This window comes from Lethenteron reissneri, unplaced genomic scaffold, assembly GCF_015708825.2.
Source record: "Lethenteron reissneri isolate LAM-NWPU_2019-01 unplaced genomic scaffold, ASM1570882v1 scaffold_1281, whole genome shotgun sequence".
NCBI lineage: Eukaryota > Metazoa > Chordata > Hyperoartia > Petromyzontiformes > Petromyzontidae > Lethenteron > Lethenteron reissneri.
Window position 1 is genome coordinate 1 of NW_026890983.1, and position 22,585 is coordinate 22,585.

The 22,585-nt window shown below is 56.4% G+C and overlaps 1 long non-coding RNA gene across 1 annotated transcript; it reads left to right on the forward strand.

Moving 5' to 3' along the window:
• Positions 1-11,409: 11,409 nt before the first annotated feature.
• On the forward strand, positions 11,410-15,465 carry LOC133361908 (uncharacterized). The gene is made up of 3 exons (XR_009757437.1): positions 11,410-11,435; positions 12,788-12,950; positions 15,389-15,465. It is a non-coding gene; the product is annotated as an uncharacterized LOC133361908 (long non-coding RNA).
• The last annotated feature ends 7,120 nt before the right edge of the window (positions 15,466-22,585 follow it).

Here is a 22,585-nt window from a genome sequence, read left to right on the forward strand (position 1 = left end):
GTTGTGGTGGCTATGAGATGTTGCCGGTGAGCGTTGTGGTGGCTATGAGATGTTGACGGTGAGTGTTGTGGTGGCGTTGTGGTGGCTATGAGATGTTGCCGGTGAGCGTTGTGGTGGCTATGAGATGTTGACGGTGAGTGTTGTGGTGGCGTTGTGGTGGCTATGAGATGTTGACTGCCTCGCCTGGTACACGGGAGGTCGTGGGTTCGATCACGACCCTGACGACGCCTGCTGCTGCTGCTGCTGGTGTGTATTTGGAGTTTGCTCCGCACTCACGTGCCTCGTGAGTTTCTCTCCGCACTCTGCGCGATGTTCTCGTTCCCCAGCGGACGAGCAAGGAGGGAGCTCCCCGAGCCTGGTGCCTGAGAGAGATGCCGTCTCTGCCGAGTGCAGGTAGCCACCAACACTAACACCACCAACACCAACACCATCGCCACCACCACCACCAACACCACCACCAACACCACCGCCACCACCCCATCATCATCACCACAGCCACCATCACCACCAACACTAACACCACCACCACCAACACCAACACCACCACCAACACTAACACCACCACCACCAACACCACCGCCACCACCATCACCATCATCATCACCACACCACCACCAACACTAACACCACCACCACCAACACCACCGCCACCACCACCATCATCATCACCACCGCCACCACCGTCACCACCATCACCACCACCACCACCGCCACCACCACCGCCACCACCATCATCATCATCACCACCACCATCACCACCGCCACCAGCACCACCGCCACCACCACTGCCACACCACCGCCACCACCACCACCGTCACCGTCACCACCACCACCGTCACCACCACCGCCACCACCACCACCACCGCCACCACCGCCACCACCGCCACCACCACCATCACCACCACCGTCACCACCGTCACCACCACCGCCACCACCACCATCGTCACCGCCACCGCCACCACCACCATCATCATCATCACCACCACCATCACCGCCACCACCATCATCATCACCACCGCCACCACCATCATCATCACCACCACCGTCACCACCACCACCATCACCGCCACCATCACCGCCACCACCGCCGCCGCCACCACCGCCACCACCATCATCACCACCGCACCACCACCATCCCAGACACTGAGAGTTCTTGACCACCTCGCCTGGTACGCAGGAGGTCGTGGGTTCAATCCCAGAAACTGAGAGATGTTGACCACCTCGCCTGGCACGCAGGAGGTCGTGGGTTCAATCCCAAACACTGAGAGATGTTGACCACCTCGCCTGGCACGCAGGAGGTCGTGGGTTCAATCCCAGAAACTGAGAGATGTTGACCACCTCGCCTGGTACGCAGGAGGTCGTGGGTTCAATCCCAGACACTGAGAGATGTTGACCACCTCGCCTGGCACGCAGGAGGTCGTGGGTTCAATCTCAGACACTGAGAGATGTTGACCACCTCGCCTGGCACGCAGGAGGTCGTGGGTTCAATCCCAGACACTGAGAGATGTTGACTACCTCGCCTGGAACGCAGGAGGTCGTGGGTTCAATCCCAGACACTGAGAGATGTTGACCACCTCGCCTGGAACGCAGGAGGTCGTGGGTTCAATCCCAGACACTGAGAGATGTTGACCACCTCGCCTGGCACGCAGGAGGTCGTGGGTTCAATCCCAGACACTGAGAGATGTTGACTACCTCGCCTGGCACGCAGGAGGTCGTGGGTTCAATCCCAGACACTGGGAGATGTTGACCACCTCGCCTGGCACGCAGGAGGTCGTGGGTTCAATCCCAGACACTGAGAGATGTTGACCAGCTCGCCTGGCACGCAGGAGGTCGTGGGTTCAATCCCAGACACTGAGAGATGTTGACTACCTCGCCTGGCACGCAGGAGGTCGTGGGTTCAATCCCAGACACTGGGAGATGTTGACCACCTCGCCTGGCACGCAGGAGGTTGTGGGTTCAATCCCAGACACTGAGAGATGTTGACCAGCTCGCCTGGTACGCAGGAGGTCGTGGGTTCAATCCCAGACACTGGGAGATGTTGACCACCTCGCCTGACACGCAGGAGGTCGTGGGTTCAATCCCAGACACTGAGAGATGTTGACTACCTCGCCTGGCACGCAGGAGGTCGTGGGTTCAATCCCAGACACTGAGAGATGTTGACCACCTCGCCTGGCACGCAGGAGGTCGTTGGTTCAATGCCAGACATTGAGAGATGTTGACCACCTCGCCTGGCGCGCAGGAGGTCGTGGGTTCAATGCCAGACACTGAGAGATGTTGACCACCTCGCCTGACACGCAGGAGGTCGTGGGTTCAATGCCAGACACTGAGAGATATTGACCAGCTCGCCTGGTACGCAGGAGGTCGTGGGTTCAATGCCAGACACTGAGAGATGTTGACCACCTCGCCTGACACGCAGGAGGTCGTGGGTTCAATGCCAGACACTGAGAGATATTGACCAGCTCGCCTGGTACGCAGGAGGTCGTGGGTTCAATCCCAGACACTGAGAGATGTTGACTACCTCGCCTGGCACGCAGGAGGTCGTGGGTTCAATCCCAGACACTGAGAGATGTTGACCAGCTCGCCTGGTACGCAGGAGGTCGTGGGTTCAATCCCAGACACTGGGAGATGTTGACCACCTCGCCTGACACGCAGGAGGTCGTGGGTTCAATCCAGACACTGAGAGATGTTGACTACCTCGCCTGGCACGAAGGAGGTCGTGGGTTCAATCCCAGACACTGAGAGATGTTGACCACCTCGCCTGGCACGCAGGAGGTCGTTGGTTCAATGCCAGACATTGAGAGATGTTGACCACCTCGCCTGGCACGCAGGAGGTCGTGGGTTCAATGCCAGACACTGAGAGATGTTGACCACCTCGCCTGACACGCAGGAGGTTGTGGGTTCAATCCCAGACACTGAGAGATGTGACTACCTCGCCTGGCACGCAGGAGGTCGTGGGTTCAATCCCAGACACTGAGAGATGTTGACCACCTCGCCTGGCACGCAGGAGGTCGTTGGTTCAATGCCAGACATTGAGAGATGTTGACCACCTCGCCTGGCACGCAGGAGGTCGTGGGTTCAATCCCAGACACTGAGATATGTTGACCACCTCGCCTGGCACGCAGGAGGTCGTGGGTTCAATGCCAGACACTGAGAGATGTTGACTACCTCGCCTGGCACGCAGGAGGTCGTGGGTTCAATCCCAGACACTGAGATATGTTGACCACCTCGCCTGGCACGCAGGAGGTCGTGGGTTCAATGCCAGACACTGAGAGATGTTGACCACCTCGCCTGGCACGCAGGAGGTCGTGGGTTCAATGCCAGACACTGAGAGATGTTGACCACCCTCGCCTGGCACGCAGGAGGTCGTGGGTTCGATCCCCACCCTTGACGACGCCCGCCGATGTTTATTCGGTGGTCGCGTGACGTCTTCCGAATTAGAAATGTTTAGTCTACGAAACGGGCGCGAATAAGTTCCACTGTGCGTGCAACTCTCACGCGCTCTGCCCGGTACGTGCGCATCACCCTCGCCTACTTTCTCCGCTCCCTCCAGCGACGAGGAGGCCGCCACGGCGCGGATGACAGAGCGGCACGCGGAGACGGAGTGTAAGAGGAGGAAGAGGTGGAGGATGAGGTGTCAAGAGTCGGAAGTCGGAAGTTTGTGTGTTTGTGGCAAAGCGGCCACTGTAGTAGTACCGTCCTTGTTGCTGTTGTTATATTGATGGTGAAAAGTTTATTTAACCACCCACCCCCCTCACCCCGACTTTATATTGAAGCTTTTAGTTGTGTGATGTCCGGTACTCACACAGAGACCCAAAGACTCGCCACACAGAGACCCACAGAGTCACCACACAGAGACCCACAGACTCACCACACAGAGACCCACAGACTCACCACACAGAGACCCATAGACTCACCACTCAGAGACCCACAGACTCACCACTCAGAGACCCACAGACTCACCACACAGAGACCCATAGACTCACCCACTCAGAGACCCACAGACTCACCACTCAGAGACCCACAGACTCACCACACAGAGACCCACAGACTCACCACACAGAGACCCATAGACTCACCACTCAGAGACCCACAGATTCACCACTCAGAGACCCACAGACTCACCACACAGAGACCCACAGACTCACCACACAGAGACCCACAGACTCACCACTCAGAGACCCACAGACTCACCACTCAGAGACCCACAGACTCACCACACAGAGACCCACAGAGTCACCACACAGAGACCCACAGACTCACCACACAGAGACCCACAGACTCACTACACACAGACCCATAGACCTCACCACACAGAGACCCATCACACAGAGACCCACAGACTCACCAACAGAGACCCATCACACAGAGACCCACAGACTCATCACACAGAGAGCCACACAGAGGACCCACAGACTCACCACACAGACACCCATAGACTCACCACACAGAGACCCACAGACTCACCACACAGAGAACCACAGACTTATCACACAGAGACCCACACAGAGATCCACAGACTCACCACACAGAGACCCACAGACTCACCACACAGCGACCCACAGACTCACCACTCAGAGACCCGTAGACTCACCACACAGAGACCCTTAGACTCACACACAGAGACCCATAGACTCACCACACAGAGACCCATAGACCCACCACACAGAGACCCACAGACTCATCACACAGAGACCCATAGACTCACTCACACAGAGACCCATAGACTCACTCACACAGAGACCCATAGACTCACTCACACAGAGACCCATAGACTCACTCACACAGAGACCCATAGACTCACTCACACAGACCTATAGACTCACTCACACAGAGACCCACAGACTCACCACTCAGAGACCCATAGACTCACCACACAGAGACCCACAGACTCACCACACAGAGACCCACAGACTCACCACTCAGAGACCCACAGACTCACCACTCAGAGACCCCAGAACTCACACACAGAGACCCACAGAGTCACCACACAGAGACCCACAGACTCACCACACAGAGACCCACCAGACTCACTACACACAGACCCATAGACTCACCACACAGAGACCCATAGACTCACCACTCAGAGACCCACAGACTCACCACTCAGAGACCCACAGACTCACCACTCAGAGACCCACAGACTCACCACTCAGAGACCCACAGACCTCACCACACAGAGACCCACAGACTCACCACACAGAGACCCACAGACTCACCACACAGAGACCCACAGACTCACCACACAGAGACCCACAGACTCACCACTCAGAGACCCACAGACTCACCACACAGAGACCCACAGAGTCACCACACAGAGACCCACAGACTCACCACACAGAGACCCACAGACTCACTACACACAGACCCATAGACTCACCACACAGAGACCCATAGACTCACCACTCAGAGACCCACAGACTCACCACTCAGAGACCCACAGACTCACCACTCAGAGACCCACAGACTCACCACACAGAGACCCCAGACTCACCACACAGAGACCCACAGACTCACCAACACAGAGACCCACAGACTCACACAGCAGAGACCCACAGACTCACCATACAGAGACCCACAGACTCACCACACAGAGACCCACAGACTCACCACACAGAGACCCACAGACTCACCACACAGAGACCCACAGACTCACCACACAGAGACCCACAGACTCACCACACAGAGACCCATAGACTCACCACACAGAGACCCATAGACTCACCACACAGAGACCCACAGACTCACCACACAGAGACCCACAGACTCACCACACAGAGACCCACAGACTCACCACACAGAGACCCACAGACTCACCACACAGAGACCCACAGACTCATCACACAGAGACCCACAGACTCATCACAGAGACCCACAGACTCACCACACAGAGACCCATAGACTCACCACACAGAGACCCATAGACTCACCACACAGAGACCCATAGACTCACCACACAGAGACCCATAGACTCACCACACAGAGACCCATAGACTCACCACACAGAGACCCACAGACTCATCACAGAGACCCACAGACTCACCACACAGAGACCCACAGACTCACCACACAGAGACCCATAGACTCACCACACAGAGACCCACAGACTCACCACACAGAGACCCACAGACTCACCACACAGAGACCCACAGACTCACCACACAGAGACCCACAGACTCACCACACAGAGACCCACAGACTCACCACACAGAGTGGTGAGGGTGGTGGTGGGTGGGTGGTGGTGGGTGGGTGGTGGTGGGTGGTGGTGGTGAGGGTGGTGGTGAGGGTGGTGGGTGGTGGTGGGTGGGTGGTGGTGAGGGTGGTGGTGGTGAGGGTGGTGAGGGTGGTGGTGGTGAGGGTGGTGAGGGTGGTGGTGAGTGTGAGCGTGCGTTGTTGAGGGCAGGTCCATGACATATTTTCCAGAACTATCCGAGAGAATCGACAGAAAAGCGTCGTCCGTTCGACTCGGGGGGGGGGGGGGGGGGTGGTCGCTTTGCCCATCGCGGTTCTGTTTGTCGTCGCCACGTGTCCCAGCGTTGGAGACGTGGCCTCGTCTCTCGCTGCCTGGCTGCCTGCCCCGTGAGTGAGTGACGCTGCCTGCCCAGCTGTTTTGTTGTTTGCTGGGGGAGACATTGTGCTGCTGCTGGTGGTGCTGCTGGTGGTGCTGCTGCTGGTGCTGGTGGTGCTGCTGCTGGTGGTGGTGCTGGTGATGGTAATAAAGGTGGCAAGTTCACTTACCTGGGCTGGAACTGCTCTGAGCAGGTGGGCGCATCGTGATGATGTTGTTGTTGTTGTGCACGAGACTTGAACTAGAAACTAGACCGCGTTTTATTTTAGCGGGCAAGGGCCTCATTGAGATGCTGTGTGTGTAAGCTCTCTTTTCGAAGGCCCTGACCTGGGCATTACCGATGATAGTTCTACCAATGAGGTTCATCATCATCATCACGTGAACCTTTATAGCAGTTGGCAAAGACTCTAGCAACTCACGTCTCTCAAATGTGGAGGGGAAAACCAGAGGGCCCGGAAAGAAAATCCACTCGACAACAGAAAGACAAGAGAGACACAAACTCTATGCAGCAGCTGCAGCATCAACTGCCAGTCTCTGTGCGTGTCTGTGTCTCTGCGTGTGTCTGTGTCTGTAACGGTGTGTCTGTGTCTATGTCTCTGCGTGTCTTTGTGTCTCTGCGTGCATGTCTCTGTGTGTCTCTACGTGTCTCTGCGTGTGTGTCCATGTCTCTGTGTGTGTGTGTCTCTGCATGTCTACGTGTGTGTCCATGTCGTCTCTGTGTGTGTCTGTGTCTCTGTGTGTGTGTCTGTGTGTGTGTCTATGTCTCTGTGTGTGTGTCTGTGTCTCTGCATGTGTGTCTCTGTGTGTCTCTGCGTGTGTGTCTGTGTGTGTCTCTCTGTGTGTGTCTGTCTCTGTGTGTGTGTCTCTGTGTGTGTGTGTGTCTCTGCGTGTGTCTCTGTGTGTGTGTCTATGTGTGTGTCTGTGTCTCTGTGTGTCCATGTCTCTGTGTGTGTGTCTCTGTGTGTGTGTCTATGTCTCTGTGTGTGTGTCTCTGTGTGTGTGTCTATGTCTCTGTGTGTGTGTCTCTGTGTGTGTGTCTATGTCTCTGTGTGTGTGTCTCTGTGTGTGTGTCACTGTGTGTGTGTGTCTGTGTCACTGCGTGTGTGTGTCTGTGTGTCTCTGTGCGTGTGTCTGTGTGTCTCTGTGTGTGTGTGTGTCTCTGTGTGTGTGTCTATGTCCAGGACCTACCGTGGAGCTGATCTGTCCTCTGACCATCGACTAGTCATCTGTAAGATGCGCCTGCCTTTCTTCCACTCCGGTGGTGGGTGTACACCCAGGATCCCATTCCAACCAAAAGTGGCCTGGTCTCAGTTAGCTGATGAAAGTTGCAAGCGAGAATTTCATCGCTTGCAGCTGGGGTTGGCATCGTCCCCCACTCCACCTGATGTCGAGGGGAAATGGGCGAGGTTTAAGACTGTGACTCATGCAGCTGCAATGGCTGCTTTGGGTACGCGGTCCAGACCTCCCCAGAAACCCTGGCTGACAGAGGAGGTGTTTAGGTTAATTGAGAAAAAGCGTCAGGCCCACTCTCATCGCCTACAGCATCCCACGTCAGAGAATGAGGAGGTTTACCGCAGCCTTCGCTCGGAAGTTCGGAGAGCCGTCAGGCGCTGTAAGGATGGGTGGTGGTCGCGGGTTGCTGAGGAGATGGAGTCTGCCTCAGTGGCCCGTGATCACAAATCACTATTTAACTCCATCAAAAAAGTAACCTGCAGCGCCACACCTATTACCATCATTAGAGGAAAAAACGGTGATCCAATCTCCGACCCCCAGGAACAGGTTTGCAGATTTGCTGAGCATTTCTGTGAGGTCCTGGGGGAGGGAAATGCTCTCAGCCAGGAAAACATCATGGCACAAAGTGGTGATAACCCTGCTGAGGCTGCGGTGCCTCAAATATTGGAAGAGGTCACCCCCTGTGAGTGGCTGGCTGAGGTGCCATCTGTTGAGGAAGTACTGAAGGCGATCCGGAGTCTGAGACCAGGAAAGGCACCGGGCAGAGATGATCTCCCAAGCGAAATGCTGAGGGAGGGTGGCGTTTGTGCACAGACTGCCCTATATGACATCATAACAACAGTCTGGACCACTGGACGGGTTCCGCAGGACTGGAAGGATGCCCTGGTGGTTCCCCTCTTTAAGAAGGGGGACCGTACCGACTGTAACAACTACAGGGGCATCTCACTCCTCAGTGTGCCGGGTAAGGTCCTGGCAAGGATTATTCAACATCGCCTTGCTAGGCACGCTGAGGAGAGGCTTGCGGAGCCCCAATGCGGTTTCAGGAAAGGGCGGTCCTGCACAGATGCCATATTTTCTGTCCGTCTGCTACAGCAGAGGTGTAGGGAATTCCAAAAAGACCTACATCTCTGCTTTATTGACCTGGTCAAGGCCTATGATACCATCAGTAGGACTGGGCTCTGGGTTGTTCTTCGTGCTTTCGGAGTCCCTGACCCTCTGCTCACGATCATTAAGGACCTTCATGATGGTGAGCGGGCCCGGGTAAAACTACGTGGCCGGGAGTCGGAGCCTTTCCCTGTACACCTTGGGGTGCGACAGGGATGTCCTCTGGCTCCCACATTATTTAACATCTATTTTGACCGCGTAGTTCGTGAAGCCTTCAATAGCTGTACCGGGGGAATTTCCATTTGGTACAGATATAATGGGAGGCTGATCGACGCCCGGGTGCGATCAAGGGATGGCTCCCTATTGGTCAACCACGTTATGTATGCCGATGATTTGGTAATAGCTGCTCATTCAGAAGAGGAGTTGGAGGCGCTGCTGCTGAGACTGGAGCGTGCCACTAAGAGGTGGGGCCTTACCATCAGCCCCACCAAAACTAAGCACCTGCCTGGGTATTTTGTACCATCGGACACTCCACCCCCACAACTCCCAATTGGTGATGGGGCAGTTGTGGAGAGAGTGGAGAGTTTCCCATACCTGGGGAGTGTGCTTATGACCGGCTCCAGTCTATCAGCAGAGGTCTCACTCCGAATCAGTCGAGCGGCAATATATTTTCATCGGTTGCGTAACGCTGTGTGGAAGCTACCTGGTCTGTCGCTCCGCACGAAGCTTCAGGTCTTCTCGGCCACGGTCATTCCCTCCCTTCTCTACGCTTGCGAGACGTGGACCCCCCTGGTGGAGCATCTTCGCCGGTTGGAAACATTTAGGCTGGCCTGCCTACGATCCATCCTGGGTTTAACCAGGCTGGATTGTGTGAGGAGCTCACAAATCCTTGAATGATCTGGGCAAAGTCCCATCGGTGAGCTCCTCCGGCAGGCAAGGCTGCGTTGGCTGGGTCATGTAACCCGCATGCCCAGCCACCGCATGCCTTAACAGATTTTGTTCGGCCGGATCGAGGGGGCTAAACGGGCGCGGCACGGGCTAGAGAAGAGATGAGGTGATGTGGTACAGAAGGACGTGAACCTGAGTGGACTTGCCGATGACTGGTACCAGCGGTGTCAAGATCGGCCTCTGTGGAGGAGGCTCGTGAAGGACGCTACTGGGCAGTTGGAGGCAATCGCCCTCCAACAACAACGGAGGGTGGAGGAGCAACGCTCACAACAACGAGCAGAGTGCCGGGTGGCTAAAGCACAGCAAGTTGGTACAGTAGGGGGCACAGGTGGTGCATCAGCCAGTCATCTCGGTCATCTCGGTCAGTCGACCCGTGGCACCTGCTGGGTCTGCCCCGTGACCTCCTGCCAGCGGGCGTTCGACACTTCACGTGGCAGCCTCATGGTGCACTTGGCCTGGCACAAGGGTCGTGGTGACTTCACCGCCACTTAGTGGCGAATGGCGGTTGTTGTTGTCTCTGTGTGTGAGTGTCTCTGTGTGTGTCTGTGAGTGTCTCTGTGTGTCTGTGTGTCTCTGTGTGTGTCTGTGTGAGTGTCTCTGTGTGTGTCTGTGTGTGTCTCTGTATGTGTGTCTGTGTGTGTCTGTGTGTCTCTGTGTGTATGTCTGTGTGTGTGTCTGTGTGAGTGTCTGTGTCTGTGTGTGTGTCTGTGTGTGCTGCTCTGGCACCAACAGTCTGTTCAGGCTAGGGGGGTGAGTGAGATGACGTCATCTCCTCACCAGGTGAGTGAGATGACGTCATCTCACCAGACGAGGGAGATGACGTCATCTCCCTCACCCCTCCCCACCCGTGACTCTCCCCCCCCCCCCCCCCCCCCGTGTCTCAGCCGTGCTGAGTGCTCCGACTGTCACCTTGATGCTGCACAAGAACATGACGCTGGAGGAGGAGGGGGGTGATGATGAGGGGGAGGGTGGTGAGGAGGGGGAGGAGTGTGGTGGTGAGGAGGGTGAGGACTACGAAGATGATGACGACGATGGCTACGACGATGATGACTACGATGATGATGATGAGGGTGATGATGATGATGAGGGTGATGATGAGGATGATGAGGGTGATGATGATGATGAGGGTGATGATGATGATGAGGGTGATGATGAGGATGATAGTGGCGACGGTGATGGGGCCGACGGTGATGGCGGTGACGGTGATAACTACGATGATGATGATGATGAGGTGATGGCGGTGACGGTGATGGTGGCGACGCTGATGACGACGATGAGGGTGATGGCGGTGACAGTGATGGCGGTGATGGGGCCGACGGTGATGGCGGTGGCGGTGATGGCAGTGACGGTGATGGCGGTGACGCTGTGATGATGATGATGGCGGTGATGGCGGTGACGGTGATGATGATGATAGGCGGTGATGGTGGTGACGGTGATGACGACGACAATGAGGGAGAGCGGAAGGCGTGGGAGCTGTCCGTGCGGGTCTCCATGAGCAGCGAGTGGAGGAGGAGGATGGCGCAGAGTGACGTGCACTACCATCTGCAAGCCGAGGTCCTCCACAAGGAGGGGTGTCACTAGCACGGTGAGAGTGGGTGAATGAAGTGGTGGAGTGAGTGGGTGGGTGAGTGGGTGGGTGGGTGAGTTGGGTGGGTGGGTGAGTGAGTGGTGAGTGAGTGGGTGGGTGGGTGAATGAGTGGTGAGGTGAGTGGGTGGGTGGAGTGGGTGAATGAGTGGTGAGTGAGTGGGTGGGTGAGTGGGTTGGGTGGGTGATTGGGTGGGTGGGTGAGTGAGTGAGTGAGTGGGTGGGTGGGTGAGTGGGTGAGTGGGGTGGGTGGGTGGTGGGTGAGTGAGTGGGTGAGTGGGTGGGTGGGTGGGTGAGTGGGTGGGTGGGTGGGTGAGTGAGTGGGTGGGTGAGTGAGTGGGTGGATGAGTGGGTGGGTGGGTGAGTGGGTGAGTGGTGGTTGGGTGGGTGAGTGGGTGGTGGTTAGGTGGGTGGGTGAGTGGGTAGGTGGGTGGGTGGGTTGTGGGTGAGTGAGTGGATGGGTGTTTGAGTGGTGGGTGGGTGTGTGAGTGGGTGAGTGAGTGGGTGGGTGGGTGAGTGGGTGAGTCAGTGGGTGAGTGGGTGGGTGAATGAGTGGGTGTGAGGGAGTGGGTGTGAGTGAGTGGGTGGGTGAGTGAGTGAGTGGGTGGGTGGTGTGAGTGAGTGAGTGAGTGGGAGGGTGGGTGGGTGGGTGGGTGGGTGGGTGAGTGAGTGGTGAGTGGGTGGTGGGTGGGAGTGAGTGGGTGGGTGGGTGAGTGGGTGGGTGGGTGGGTGAGTGGGTGGGTGGGTGAGTGGGTGGGTGAGTGGGTGGGTGAGTGTGGGTGGGTGGGTGAGTGAGTGGGTGGGCGGTTGAGTAGGTGGTTGAGTGGGTGGTTGAGTGGGTGGTTGAGTGGGTGGGTGGTGATGCTACTACTACTGATGATGATGCTATTGCTGCTGCTGCTACTACTGATGATGATGCTATTGCTGCTGCTGCTACTACTGATGATGCTATTGCTGCTGCTGCTACTACTGATGATGCTATTGCTGCTGCTGCTGCTACTACTGATGATGCTATTGCTGCTGCTGCTGCTACTACTGTTGATGATGATACTCAGGTTAACACGTAGCAGGCTTCGCGACCAATATCATCCAAAAGAGGTTTTGGGTTAGATCACGTAAATATATAAATGATGTGTCGTTAAAAACCCGCGACCACCCGACACAGCCAACTCGTGAGGGTTGTCACGTAAACAGAACGTGGCCAATGTACATGTGTGTGTGTTTGGATGGATGGGTTTTGCGAGTTGAGATGATTTAGAAACGCGCTCAGTGTATCTTTGCTGTGTGGCCAGACCACCGACGTGTCATCCACGTAACGCAGCACACTGAGACCATCTGCTTGCTCCTGCCAGGAGCGCTTTGTGGGATGTCGCTACCGCCACGCGCTGCCTCAGCCTGCAGGCGCCGCTGAGTACTGCGTCCGCGTGAGAGTCGTAGTCAACTACCCGCGGTGGAAGACAGGGGAGTGGTCTCCCCTGTCGTGTGTCTCCGTCCCTCCACCACACAGCGCCGTGGGTGAGTGGGTGAGTGGGTGGGTGGGTGAGTGGGTGGGTGGGTGAGTGGGTGGGTGAGTGGGTGGGTGGTTGAGTGAGTGGGTGGGTGAGTGTGTCAGTGAGTGGGTGAGTGGGTGGGTGAGTGGGTGGGTGAGTGTGTCAGTGAGTGGGTGAGTGGGTGGGTGGGTGGGTGAGTGGATGGGTGAGTGGGTGGGTGGGTGAGTGTATGAGTGAGTGGGTGTGTGAGTGGGTGGGTGGGTGAGTGGGTGGGTGGGTGGGTGGGTGAGTGGGTGGGTGGGTGAGTGAGTGAGTGGGTGTGTGAGTGAGGGTGGGGAGCGGTAGTGCAGCGGTTAGCGCACTGCGCTATGAACCCGGCGACACGAGTTCGATTCCCGCTCACGGCCAACACCAGTGACGATTATCTGAACCGGTCCCGGGCCTCCCCTAGGTCGACTCAGCCTCAAATGACCCAGCCAACGCAGCCTTGCCTGGCGGAGGAGCTCACCGATGGGACTTTGTCCAGATCTTTCTGGGATTTATGAGCTCCTCACACAATCCAGCCTGGTTAAACCCAGGATGGATCGTAGGCAGGCCAGCCTTAATGTTTTTAAGCGGCGAATATGTTCCATTAGGGGGGTCCACTTTTCGCAAGCGTAGAGAAGGGAGGGAATGATTGTGGCCGAGAAGATCTGAAGCTTCGTGCAGAGCAACAGACCAGGTAGCTTCCACACACCGTTACACAACCAATGAAAAGATATTGCCGCTTGACTGATTCGGAGTGAGACCTCTGCTGTTAAACCGGAGCCGGCCATGATCACACTGCCCAGGTATGGGAAACTCTCCACTCTCTCCACAACTGCCCCATCACCAAATGGGAGTTGTGGGGGTGGAGTGTCCAATGGTACAAAATACCCAGGCAGGTGCTTAGTTTTGGTGGGTCTGATGGTAAGGCCCCACCTCTTAGTGGCACGCTCCAGTCTCAGCAGCAGCGCCTCCAAATCCTCCTCTGAGTGAGCAGCAATTACTAGATCATCGGCATACATAACATGGTTGAGCAATAGGGAGCTATCCCTTGACCGCACCTGGGCATCAATCAGCCTCCCATTGTATCTGTACCAGATGGAAATTCCTCTGGTACAGCCATCGAAGGCTTCACGAACTACGTGGTCAAAATAGATGTTCAATAATGTGGGAGCTAGAGGACATCTCTGTTGCACCCCAAGGTAAAAAGGGAATGGCTCTGACTCCCAGCCACGTAGTTTTACCCGGGCCCGCTCACCATCACGAAGGTCCTTAATAATCGTGAGCAGAGGGTCAGGGACTGCAAAAGCACGAACAATGACCCAGAGCCCAGGCCTACTGATGGTATCATAGGCCTTGACCAGGTCAATAAAGCAGAGATGTAGGTCTTGTTGGAATTCCCTCCACCTCTGCTGTAGCAGACGGACAGAAAATATGGCATCTGTGCAGGACCGCCCTTTCCTGAAACCACATTTGGGCTACGCAAGCCTCTCCTCAGTGTGCCTGGCAAGGCGATGTTGAATAGACACACAGACACACATAGACAGACACACACAGACAGACACAGGCAGATAAAGATCCCCCGTATAGCCTTAACAGACTGTAGGGGCAAGTGCTGTTAGCGAGCACCTATGAAGGCCGGAACGGTACACACAGACAGACACACAGACACAGACAGACACACACAGACAGACACACAGGACACAGGACAGACACACACAGCCACACACAGACAAACAACAACCGCCATTTGCCACTAAGTGGTGGTGACATCACCACGACGCTTGTGCCAGGCCACACACACAGACAAACAGACAGCCACAGACACACACAGACACACACGGACAGACACTGCCACACACAGACAAACACAGACACACAGAGACACACACAAGACAGACACAGAAAAGTGATGAAGACCAAAACCTCATCACTAACCTCATACAACAACACTGATCAGCATCCCACTCTGTCTGTGTCTCCCTGTCTCTCTGTTTCTCTGTCTGTATCTGTCTCACTGTGTCTCTCTGTCTGTGTCTCCCTGTCTCTCTGTCTGTATCTGTCTCGCTGTGTCTCTCTGTCTGTGTCTCCCTGTCCTCTCTCTCTGTCTCTCTGTCTGTATCTGTCTCACTGTGTCTCTCTGTCTGTGTCTCTCTGTCTTTCTCTGTCTCTCTGTCTGTATCTGTCTCACTGTGTCTCTCTGTCTGTGTCTCCCTGTCTCTCTCTCTGTCTCTCTGTCTGTATCTGTCTCACTGTGTCTCTCTGTCTGTGTCTCCCTGTCTCTCTCTCTGTCCTCTCTGTCTGTATCTGTCTCACTGTGTCTCTCTGTCTGTGTCTCCCTGTCTCTCTCTGTTTCTCTGTCTGTGTCTGTCTCTCTCTGTCTTTATCTGTCTCCCCGCGTCTCACCGTATCTCCCCGCGTGTGTCCCCAATCCCGTAGCCGCCACCACCGCCGCCACCTCCCGCTCCTCCCGACCCTCGTCCGCGGTGTCTACGGGAGACGAGGCGACGCTCCCCCGCCGGTGGCGGCAGCGCCTCCATCAGCTTGATGGCGGCCATAGCGGTGCTGGCGATCCTCCCCTTCGTGGTGTGCACCACGTGGGGCACACGGAGTGCCGGCAAACGTGGCGGTGAGTGTTGTGGTGGCTATGAGATGTTGACGGTGAGCGTTGTGGTGGCGTTGTGGTGACGTTGTGGTGGCTATGAGATGTTGACGGTGAGCGTTGTGGTGGCGTTGTGGTGACGTTGTGGTGGCTATGAGATGTTGACGGTGAGCGTTGCGGTGGCGTTGTGGTGGCTATGAGATGTTGCCGGTGAGCGTTGTGGTGGCTATGAGATGTTGACGGTGAGTGTTGTGGTGGCGTTTGTGGTGGCTATGAGATGTTGCCGGTGAGCGTTGTGGTGGCTATGAGATGTTGACGGTGAGTGTTGTGGTGGCGTTGTGGTGGCTATGAGATGTTGCCGGTGAGCGTTGTGGTGGCTATGAGATGTTGACGGTGAGTGTTGTGGTGGCGTTGTGGTGGCTATGAGATGTTGACTGCCTCGCCTGGTACACGGGAGGTCGTGGGTTCGATCACGACCCTGACGACGCCTGCTGCTGCTGCTGCTGGTGTGTATTTGGAGTTTGCTCCGCACTCACGTGCCTCGTGAGTTTCTCTCCGCACTCTGCGCGATGTTCTCGTTCCCCAGCGGACGAGCAAGGAGGGAGCTCCCCGAGCCTGGTGCCTGAGAGAGATGCCGTCTCTGCCGAGTGCAGGTAGCCACCAACACTAACACCACCAACACCAACACCATCGCCACCACCACCACCAACACCACCACCAACACCACCGCCACCACCACCATCATCATCACCACAGCCACCATCACCACCAACACTAACACCACCACCACCAACACCAACACCACCACCAACACTAACACCACCACCACCAACACCACCGCCACCACCATCACCATCATCATCACCAACACCACCACCAACACTAACACCACCACCACCAACACCACCGCCACCACCACCATCATCATCACCACCGCCACCACCGTCACCACCATCACCACCACCACCACCGCCACCACCACCGCCACCACCACCATCATCATCATCACCACCACCATCACCACCGCCACCAGCACCACCGCCACCACCACTGCCACCACCACCGCCACCACCACCACCGTCACCGTCACCACCACCACCGTCACCACCACCGCCACCACCACCACCACCGCCACCCACCGCCACCACCGTCCACCACCACCATCACCACACACCGTCACCACCGTCACCACCACCGCCACCACCACCATCGTCACCGCCACCCGCCACCACCACCATACATCATCATCACCACCACCATCACCGCCACCAACCACCATCAATCATCACCACCGCCACCACCATCATCATCACCACCACCGTCACCACCACCACCATCACCGCCCCCATCACCGCCACCACCCGCCGCCGCCACCACCGCCACCACCATCATCACCACCCGCCACCACCACCATCCCAGACACTGAGAGTTCTTGACCACCTCGCCTGGTACGCAGGAGGTCGTGGGTTCAATCCCAGAAACTGAGAGATGTTGACCACCTCGCCTGGCACGCAGGAGGTCGTGGGTTCAATCCCAAACACTGAGAGATGTTGACCACCTCGCCTGGCACGCAGGAGGTCGTGGGTTCAATCCAGAAACTGAGAGATGTTGACCACCTCGCCTGGTACGCAGGAGGGTCGTGGGTTCAATCCCAGACACTGAGAGATGTTGACCACCTCGCCTGGCACGCAGGAGGTCGTGGGTTCAATCTCAGACACTGAGAGATGTTGACCACCTCGCCTGGCACGCAGGAGGTCGTGGGTTCAATCCCAGACACTGAGAGATGTTGACTACCTCGCCTGGAACGCAGGAGGTCGTGGGTTCAATCCCAGACACTGAGAGATGTTGACCACCTCGCCTGGAACGCAGGAGGTCGTGGGTTCAATCCAGACACTGAGAGATGTTGACCACCTCGCCTGGCACGCAGGAGGTCGTGGGTTCAATCCCAGACACTGAGAGATGTTGACTACCTCGCCTGGCACGCAGGAGGTCGTGGGTTCAATCCCAGACACTGGGAGATGTTGACCACCTCGCCTGGCACGCAGGAGGTCGTGGGTTCAATCCCAGACACTGAGAGATGTTGACCAGCTCGCCTGGCACGCAGGAGGTCGTGGGTTCAATCCCAGACAGTGAGAGATGTTGACTACCTCGCCTGGCACGCAGGAGGTCGTGGGTTCAATCCCAGACACTGGGAGATGTTGACCACCTCGCCTGGCACGCAGGAGGTTGTGGGTTCAATCCCAGACACTGAGAGATGTTGACCAGCTCGCCTGGTACGCAGGAGGTCGTGGGTTCAATCCCAGACACTGGGAGATGTTGACCACCTCGCCTGACACGCAGGAGGTCGTGGGTTCAATCCCAGACACTGAGAGATGTTGACTACCTCGCCTGGCACGCAGGAGGTCGTGGGTTCAATCCCAGACACTGAGAGATGTTGACCACCTCGCCTGGCACGCAGGAGGTCGTTGGTTCAATGCCAGACATTGAGAGATGTTGACCACCTCGCCTGGCGCGCAGGAGGTCGTGGGTTCAATGCCAGACACTGAGAGATGTTGACCACCTCGCCTGACACGCAGGAGGTCGTGGGTTCAATGCCAGACACTGAGAGATATTGACCAGCTCGCCTGGTACGCAGGAGGTCGTGGGTTCAATGCCAGACACTGAGAGATGTTGACCACCTCGCCTGACACGCAGGAGGTCGTGGGTTCAATGCCAGACACTGAGAGATATTGACCAGCTCGCCTGGTACGCAGGAGGTCGTGGGTTCAATCCTAGACACTGAGAGATGTTGACTACCTCGCCTGGCACGCAGGAGGTCGTGGGTTCAATCCCAGACACTGAGAGATGTTGACCAGCTCGCCTGGTACGCAGGAGGTCGTGGGTTCAATCCCAGACACTGGGAGATGTTGACCACCTCGCCTGACACGCAGGAGGTCGTGGGTTCAATCCCAGACACTGAGAGATGTTGACTACCTCGCCTGGCACGCAGGAGGTCGTGGGTTCAATCCCAGACACTGAGAGATGTTGACCACCTCGCCTGGCACGCAGGAGGTCGTTGGTTCAATGCCAGACATTGAGAGATGTTGACCACCTCGCCTGGCACGCAGGAGGTCGTGGGTTCAATGCCAGACACTGAGAGATGTTGACCACCTCGCCTGACACGCAGGAGGTTGTGGGTTCAATCCCAGACACTGAGAGATGTTGACTACCTCGCCTGGCACGCAGGAGGTCGTGGGTTCAATCCCAGACACTGAGAGATGTTGACCACCTCGCCTGGCACGCAGGAGGTCGTTGGTTCAATGCCAGACATTGAGAGATGTTGACCACCTCGCCTGGCACGCAGGAGGTCGTGGGTTCAATCCCAGACACTGAGATATGTTGACCACCTCGCCTGGCACGCAGGAGGTCGTGGGTTCAATGCCAGACACTGAGAGATGTTGACTACCTCGCCTGGCACGCAGGAGGTCGTGGGTTCAATCCCAGACACTGAGATATGTTGACCACCTCGCCTGGCACGCAGGAGGTCGTGGGTTCAATGCCAGACACTGAGAGATGTTGACCACCTCGCCTGGCACGCAGGAGGTCGTGGGTTCAATGCCAGACACTGAGAGATGTTGACCACCTCGCCTGGCACGCAGGAGGTCGTGGGTTCGATCCCCACCCTTGACGACGCCCGCCGATGTTTATTCGGTGGTCGCGTGACGTCTTCCGAATTAGAAATGTTTAGTCTACGAAACGGGCGCGAATAAGTTCCACTGTGCGTGCAACTCTCACGCGCTGCCCGGTACGTGCGCATCACCCTCGCCTACTTTCTCCGCTCCCTCCAGCGACGAGGAGGCCGCCACGGCGCGGATGACAGAGCGGCACGCGGGAGACGGAGGTGTAAGAGGAGAAGAGGTGGAGGATGAGGTGTCAAGAGTCGGAGTCGGAAGTTTGTGTGTTTGTGGGCAAAGCGGCCACTGTAGTAGTACCGTCCTTGTTGCTGTTGTTATATTGATGGTGAAAAGTTATTTACCACCCACCCCCCTCACCCCGACTTTATATTGAAGCTTTTAGTTGTGTGATGTCCGGTACTCACACAGAGACCCAAAGACTCGCCCACAGAGACCCACAGAGTCACCACACAGAGACCCACAGACTCACCACACAGAGACCCACAGACTCACCACACAGAGACCCATAGACTCACCACTCAGAGACCCACAGACTCACCACTCAGAGACCCACAGACTCACCACACAGAGACCCATAGACTCACCACTCAGAGACCCACAGACTCACCACTCAGAGACCCACAGACTCACCACACAGAGACCCACAGACTCACCACACAGAGACCCATAGACTCACCACTCAGAGACCCACAGATTCACCACTCAGAGACCCACAGACTCACCACACAGAGACCCACAGACTCACCACACAGAGACCCACAGACTCACCACTCAGAGACCCACAGACTCACCACTCAGAGACCCACAGACTCACCACACAGAGACCCACGGAGTCACCACACAGAGACCCACAGACTCACCACACAGAGACCCACAGACTCACTACACACAGACCCATAGACTCACCACACAGAGACCCATCACACAGAGACCCACAGACTCACCACACAGAGACCCATCACACAGAGACCCACAGACTCATCACACAGAGAGCCACACAGAGGACCCACAGACTCACCACACAGACACCCATAGACTCACCACACAGAGACCCACAGACTCACCACACAGAGAACCACAGACTTATCACACAGAGACCCACACAGAGATCCACAGACTCACCACACAGAGACCCACAGACTCACCACACAGCGACCCACAGACTCACCACTCAGAGACCCGTAGACTCACCACACAGAGACCCTTAGACTCACACACAGAGACCCATAGACTCACCACACAGAGACCCATAGACCCACCACACAGAGACCCACAGACTCATCACACAGAGACCCATAGACTCACTCACACAGAGACCCATAGACTCACTCACACAGAGACCCATAGACTCACTCACACAGAGACCCATAGACTCACTCACACAGAGACCCATAGACTCACTCACACAGACCTATAGACTCACTCACACAGAGACCCACAGACTCACCACTCAGAGACCCATAGACTCACCACACAGAGACCCACAGACTCACCACACAGAGACCCACAGACTCACCACTCAGAGACCCACAGACTCACCACTCAGAGACCCACAGACTCACCACACAGAGACCCACAGAGTCACCACACAGAGACCCACAGACTCACCACACAGAGACCCACAGACTCACTACACACAGACCCATAGACTCACCACACAGAGACCCATAGACTCACCACTCAGAGACCCACAGACTCACCACTCAGAGACCCACAGACTCACCACTCAGAGACCCACAGACTCACCACTCAGAGACCCACAGACTCACCACACAGAGACCCACAGACTCACCACACAGAGACCCACAGACTCACCACACAGAGACCCACAGACTCACCACACAGAGTGGTGAGGGTGGTGGTGGGTGGGTGGTGGTGGGTGGGTGGTGGTGGGTGGTGGTGGTGAGGGTGGTGGTGAGGGTGGTGGGTGGTGGTGGGTGGGTGGTGGTGAGGGTGGTGGTGGTGAGGGTGGTGAGGGTGGTGGTGGTGAGGGTGGTGAGGGTGGTGGTGAGTGTGAGCGTGCGTTGTTGAGGGCAGGTCCATGACATATTTTCCAGAACTATCCGAGAGAATCGACAGAAAAGCGTCGTCCGTTCGACTCGGGGGGGGGGGGGGGGGTGGTCGCTTTGCCCATCGCGGTTCTGTTTGTCGTCGCCACGTGTCCCAGCGTTGGAGACGTGGCCTCGTCTCTCGCTGCCTGGCTGCCTGCCCCGTGAGTGAGTGACGCTGCCTGCCCAGCTGTTTTGTTGTTTGCTGGGGGAGACATTGTGCTGCTGCTGGTGGTGCTGCTGGTGGTGCTGCTGCTGGTGCTGGTGGTGCTGCTGCTGGTGGTGGTGCTGGTGATGGTAATAAAGGTGGCAAGTTCACTTACCTGGGCTGGAACTGCTCTGAGCAGGTGGGCGCATCGTGATGATGTTGTTGTTGTTGTGCACGAGACTTGAACTAGAAACTAGACCGCGTTTTATTTTAGCGGGCAAGGGCCTCATTGAGATGCTGTGTGTGTAAGCTCTCTTTTCGAAGGCCCTGACCTGGGCATTACCGATGATAGTTCTACCAATGAGGTTCATCATCATCATCACGTGAACCTTTATAGCAGTTGGCAAAGACTCTAGCAACTCACGTCTCTCAAATGTGGAGGGGAAAACCAGAGGGCCCGGAAAGAAAATCCACTCGACAACAGAAAGACAAGAGAGACACAAACTCTATGCAGCAGCTGCAGCATCAACTGCCAGTCTCTGTGCGTGTCTGTGTCTCTGCGTGTGTCTGTGTCTGTAACGGTGTGTCTGTGTCTATGTCTCTGCGTGTCTTTGTGTCTCTGCGTGCATGTCTCTGTGTGTCTCTACGTGTCTCTGCGTGTGTGTCCATGTCTCTGTGTGTGTGTGTCTCTGCATGTCTACGTGTGTGTCCATGTCGTCTCTGTGTGTGTCTGTGTCTCTGTGTGTGTGTCTGTGTGTGTGTCTATGTCTCTGTGTGTGTGTCTGTGTCTCTGCATGTGTGTCTCTGTGTGTCTCTGCGTGTGTGTCTGTGTGTGTCTCTCTGTGTGTGTCTGTCTCTGTGTGTGTGTCTCTGTGTGTGTGTGTGTCTCTGCGTGTGTCTCTGTGTGTGTGTCTATGTGTGTGTCTGTGTCTCTGTGTGTCCATGTCTCTGTGTGTGTGTCTCTGTGTGTGTGTCTATGTCTCTGTGTGTGTGTCTCTGTGTGTGTGTCTATGTCTCTGTGTGTGTGTCTCTGTGTGTGTGTCACTGTGTGTGTGTGTCTGTGTCACTGCGTGTGTGTGTCTGTGTGTCTCTGTGCGTGTGTCTGTGTGTCTCTGTGTGTGTGTGTGTCTCTGTGTGTGTGTCTATGTCCAGGACCTACCGTGG